General features: G+C 44.8%; 1 non-coding gene across 1 annotated transcript; it reads left to right on the top strand.

Moving 5' to 3' along the window:
- The first annotated feature begins 4,616 nt into the window (after nucleotides 1–4,616).
- TRNAE-UUC (transfer RNA glutamic acid (anticodon UUC)) lies at nucleotides 4,617–4,701 on the top strand. Its single transcript has one exon. It is a non-coding gene; the product is annotated as a tRNA-Glu (tRNA).
- Nucleotides 4,702–5,416: the final 715 nt, after the last annotated feature.

Below are 5,416 nucleotides of genomic sequence, written 5' to 3' on the forward strand. Positions count from 1 at the left end.
TTTCTTTCTTTCTTTCTTTCTTTCTTTCTTTCTTTCTTTCTTTCTTTCTTTCTTTCTTTCTTTCTTTCTTTCTTTCTTTCTTTCTTTCTTTCTTTCTCATAGTAGAAATGTGTACCAAGAAAGCCTATCACCTAGATCAAGAAATGAAGTATTCCCAGCATCCCCAGAAGCCCAGTCCCAATCCCGGGGGAGGGGGGTGTCCCTCCCCTGGAGGTCTAGTGACCATCATGACTGCTGTGATGACCATCTTCTTGCTTCTCTTGGTAGGTTTTCCTCCCTTGGATAGATCTCTAAGCAATCAGTTTAGTTCCACCTGCTTGGGACTTTATAAGAATGAACTTGACATAGCATAAAATTGACCGCCTCAGCCATCTCCAAGTGGTTCAGTGGTGTTAAGTACCTTCACATTGTTGGGCAGCCCAACTCTACAACTCCTTCTATCTTTCCCAATGGTACCCATTAAACAGCAACTCTCCATTCCCTTGTCCCCCTAGCCTCTGGCAGCCACCATTCAACTTCCTGTCTCTCATTTTGACTGCTCCTATAAGTGAATCACATCGTGTTTGCCTTTCTGTGACTGGCTTATTTCCCTTAGCATAAGGTCTTCAAAGCTCATCCACGTTGTAGATGTGTCAGAATGTCCTTCCTTCGTAAGGCAGAATAATTAATTATTTGTGTGTGTGTACCATATTTTGTTTATCCACTCAAGCATTTGGCCTCCGTTTTTGTTTTTTTTTTTTTAATGTATTGGATGCTTTCCTCAAATGTCTGGTGAATCCTGGGGGTCTGTTCATTCTTAATCATGGGACAGTTACAAAGCCGATTGAAAGCTCTACACAAGTAGGCAGCCTTCTCCCGTGGCCTTCACCGCAGGGACCCAGCTGGCCAGATTCCCTACAGAAAGCTCTTCCAACTTCCTCCTGCCTGAAGGTGTGTCCTTTGTGGCTTCTGCAAAGAAAATCTGTTGACTTATTTTTTCCACCGCCAGCTCCAGATTCTGCTTTCTCGGTTCTAGTAAAGCCAGCTATCACACATCCATCTATTAACTGGCTTTGAAAGAACTTCCTTTGAAGGAAGGAAGGAAGGAAGGAAGGAAGGAAGGAAGGAAGGAAGGAAGGACTGAACGTATCATTTTGAATCTGAAGTATTCCAGGTTTTAACAGGGAATCCTTTTTTTTAAATTTTTAATGTTTTTTATTTATTTTTGAGAGAGAGAGATTGAGACAGCATGAGCAAGGGAGGGTCAGAGAGAGAGAGGGAGACACAGCGTCCAAAGACAGGCTTCAGGCTCTGAGCTAGCTGTCAGCACAGAGCCCAATGCGGGGCTCAAACCCACAAACCGTGAGATCATGATCTGAGCCGAAATTGTACGCTTAACCAACTGAGCCACCCAGGCGCCCCTAACAGGAAATCTTTTCTTGAAGTGTAAGATAGACATCCGGTTTGTTTGTGATACGTTGTCTGATTCTTAAGAAATTATTTAGGGGTTCAGAAGAGAAAGAGGTTCATGGAAAAATTGGGACTTCAGGGATACGGCCTGGGTTTGAATAGGGAGGAGGAAACGATGAGAAAACTAAGCGCAGAAGACAGTGAAGGGGTCAAGAAGAAGAACGTGTTGTGTGTTGAAGAACCCAAGGGGCAATTTATAAAGACATCCCGAGGGCTAGGATAACAAGATCGGATTTTCTGCCAGAAGAGAGTCTTTGTTCTGTCATGTTCCTCAGCTTCAGGGTGTTGCAGGAAAACATTTACACATTTGATTGTTGATGAGGACATTTACAAAAATAGATACAATGTGATAATTTGTACTGTTTCCCCCATAAGATCCCAGAGGGGTGTTAGTGACCTCAGATGACTGTGACACCAGGTATCGTGTGGGTGACAAAGTAGAAGTTCAGGATGTCAGGCTTGTACCTGATGTTTGAGCATTGGAAGTGGATTTGAAGGAAGAGGAAAATGTTACCAAGGGCTCAGCGTTGCTGGAGAAACAAATATGAAACTCATTTACTGAGACATGCAGCCCACTTGTAGGTTACATGATAGATTTGAGATGGAGCTTTATCTGGTGCTCGTTTATGGAAAAAAGGAGATCGGACAGAGCGTAGAAAGCAAAAGGTTGTATCATTGTCAACAATCTGTGGAAGCTAATGGTGAACATTTTGAATGTTTGCCTGTACATGCGCGTGCTGTAATATTATAACACGATCTTAATTTCAAGTCAAAGCATGAGGCTTTCCTCCCTTGTTCAACTTACAAACCTTTACAGGAAAAACCAAGCTGTACCCGAGAAAAAGCGTGTGCCAACTCTGCTTGAACCAACAGATGGAATTAGTGGTTGTGTGCGATACTTTTAGCATGACTCAGCATCAGCGTTATCCCTTAATCTTTGGTGTGTTTCCTGGGTTTGTGCTTGGGTTTGAGGTGTTTTAGAAACACTGTGAACCCTGCCATCCCTCATCAGCGTCAAAAGTACGAAGTAGAAAGTGTGCTGGTAGCAACAAATGATTGTAAATCATAAGAAACTGGTGAGTGGTCATGAGTATATGGGATGAATTTCTCCCCAATAGAAATCCATCCTGAAAAACAAAGATTCATTTATGCAACCTGCAGAAATGTGTCATTGACGTTAATCATCAAGAGAAGAGGAAAAGTGGTGGCCAAGTGCCTCTAAGACCTATTAGCTGGACATTAGTTAGGGAAGCTGACAGGCTTGGCTTGGTGAGGGTTCTGTGTGGAAACTTCAGTCACCTAACCCGTAGTTTCAAATCCCAAGGCCCTTCTGACATAGAGAGCATCCAAATCCAAATCCAGGTGGCAGGTGTGGACATGAATAGCTGCAAGGAGGTCCCTCGGACACCGAGACATAGAGGAAGGAGGTTTTCTTCTGCCACAGATGTCAACAGCAGTGTTCTAGAAAACATCTGCAAGGAGGGGGCACCTGGTGGCTCAGTTGGTTAAGAGTCTGACTCTTGATTTATACTCAGGTCATGACCTCACTGTTCACGGGATTGAGTCCCGTGTTGGGTTCTTTGCTGACAGCGTGCAGAGTCTGCTTGGGATTCTTTCTCTGCCCTTTCCCCACTGGCGCATGCTCTCTCTTTTCTCAAAAATAAATAAACATTAAAAAATAACATGGGGAAGGAGGATGAGAGGAGCTTGTTTTAGAGTTTGAGGTCTAACACATAGTTCTGTTTCACGAAAATGTATCTAGGCAACACAGGCCCAACCCCCACTTACCTCCTTACAGATAAACAGACATGTGAATAGCACTTCAGGATCTAACCTATTTCTAGATTAATGAGCTTCTTTTTTTTTTTTAATTTTTAATGTTTATTTTTCAATGAGAGACGGAGAATGAGCAGGGGAGGGGCAGAGAGAGAGGGAGACACAAAATCTGAAGCCGGCCCCAGGCTCTAAGCTGTCAGCACAGAGCCCGACGCGGGGCTCGAACTCGTGAACTGTGAGATCATGACCTGACCCAAAGCAGGACGCTTAACTGACTGAGCAGCCTAGGCGTGCACCCCTCTAGATTAATGAGCTTCTTAGTGACCAAAATGTTTTCTTCCAAATGGGACGTGTAAACAATATTTATTGAGACTCCATTGTGTATAGGGCACCTGTATTAATTATCATGATGAAAGTATCTAGATGGTGCTATGGAACAGATAGGAGAGTCTTCCTGTAACAGGGATGCTTGAGCCTAGTCCCACAGGAGGAGAAGGGCGTACCAGGGAGAAGAAGGGTGGTGAAAGGTAGCAGAGGGCTTCCAGGTGGATATATAACCTCTGGCTAATGAGTGACTCAGGAGTTAGGTCATGGAGGATCATCGGTGCCCCATTAAGGAGTTTAGACTCTTATTTGGTTTTAGGCAGTAAAGATCATTAAAAGGTTTGAAATGGGGTCTGCCATCAGATTTACAGTTTAGGTATCGTATTCATTTTCTATTGCTGCCTCTGACAAGTTATTAGAAACTTAGAGACTTAAAACAATACAAATTTATTGTCCCACAAATTCTGTAGTTCCAAAGTCAAGGTTGGGTCCGCTGGTTTCTCCGCTCCGGGATTCACCAGACTGAAGTAAAGGCACCGGCCGGCTGGACTCCGGAGGCTGTGTGAAGAATCCGCTTATTCAGGTAGTTGACGGCATCTAGTTCGTTGTGGTTGTAGGTAGGACCGTGGCTCTTGTTTCCTGGCTGCTGTCTGCCGCGGGCCACCCTCAGCTGCTGGAGGCCTCACCCCTGTGCTTGCACACAGCCCTCCAGCCCAGAGCCTGCAGCAACGTGTGGAATCTCTGATTTCGCCTTCTGCCACATCTCTCTGGCTGCCAGCTGGGAAAGTTCTCCGCCTTTACAGGCTTATATATGATTAGATTGGGCTCGCTTGAATGATATAGGATAATCTCCCTATTTTAAGGTCTGTAGACTAAGTTACAACTGCCAAGTCCTTTTACCTACCTAAGATAATATACTCACAGGTTCCAGGGGTTAGGTGGACATCCCAGAAGGGGCATGACTCTGTAGCTTCTAAAGGGCAGAGTTTCGTTCACACCCATGTTATATCCCAGCACCCAGTTTTTCTCCTATCTTCCTGGCTGCTTTAAAAAACAAAAACAGGGGCGCCCGGGTGGCTTAGTCGGTTGAGCGTCTGACTTTCGCTCAGGTCATGATCTCGCGGTTCGTGGGTTCGAGCCCCGCGTCGGGCTCTGTGCTGACTGCCAGCTCAGAGCCTGGAGCCTGTTTCAGTCTGTGGCTCCCTCTCTCTCTGACCCTCCCTGCTCACGCTGTCTCTCTCTCTCTCCTAGAAATAAATAAAACATTAAAAAAATAAAAAATAAAAAACAAAAACAGCAGCGCCTGCGTGGTTCAGTTGGTTAAGCGTCTGACTTCGGCTCAGGTCATGATTTTGCAGGTCAAGAGTTCAAACCCCACGTCGGGCTCTGTGCTGACAGCTCAGAGCCTTGAGGCTGCTTCAGATTCTGTGTCTCCCTCTCTCTCTGCTCCTCCCCCTGTGCTCTGTCTCTCACTCTCAAAAATAAAGAAACCTTAAAAACAAACAAACAAACAAAAAGCCCCCAAATATTGCAAAGGCATTGTTGTGAAATATTAACAAAAGTTCCAAGATATATTTAGATCTAGAAACTGCTGTAAGTACTGCTTTTCTTATTTTATTTATTTTTTATTTTTTTATTTTTTTAATTTCTGAGAGACAGAGAGAGAGAGTGAGCAGGGGAGGGTTAGAGAGAGAGGGAGACACAGAATCCGAAGCAGGCTCCAGGCTCTGAGCTGTCAGCACAGAGCCCGACACGAGGCTCGAACCCAGGAACCATGAGATCATGACCTGAGCCGAAGTTGTATGCTTAACCGACTGAACCACCCAGGCGCCCCTGCTTTTCTTGTTTTAATTTAAGCTTGTTTTTC

Source organism: Crocuta crocuta, unplaced genomic scaffold, assembly GCF_008692635.1.
Source record: "Crocuta crocuta isolate KB4526 unplaced genomic scaffold, BGI_CrCroc_1.0 scaffold73, whole genome shotgun sequence".
NCBI classification, from domain to species: domain Eukaryota; kingdom Metazoa; phylum Chordata; class Mammalia; order Carnivora; family Hyaenidae; genus Crocuta; species Crocuta crocuta.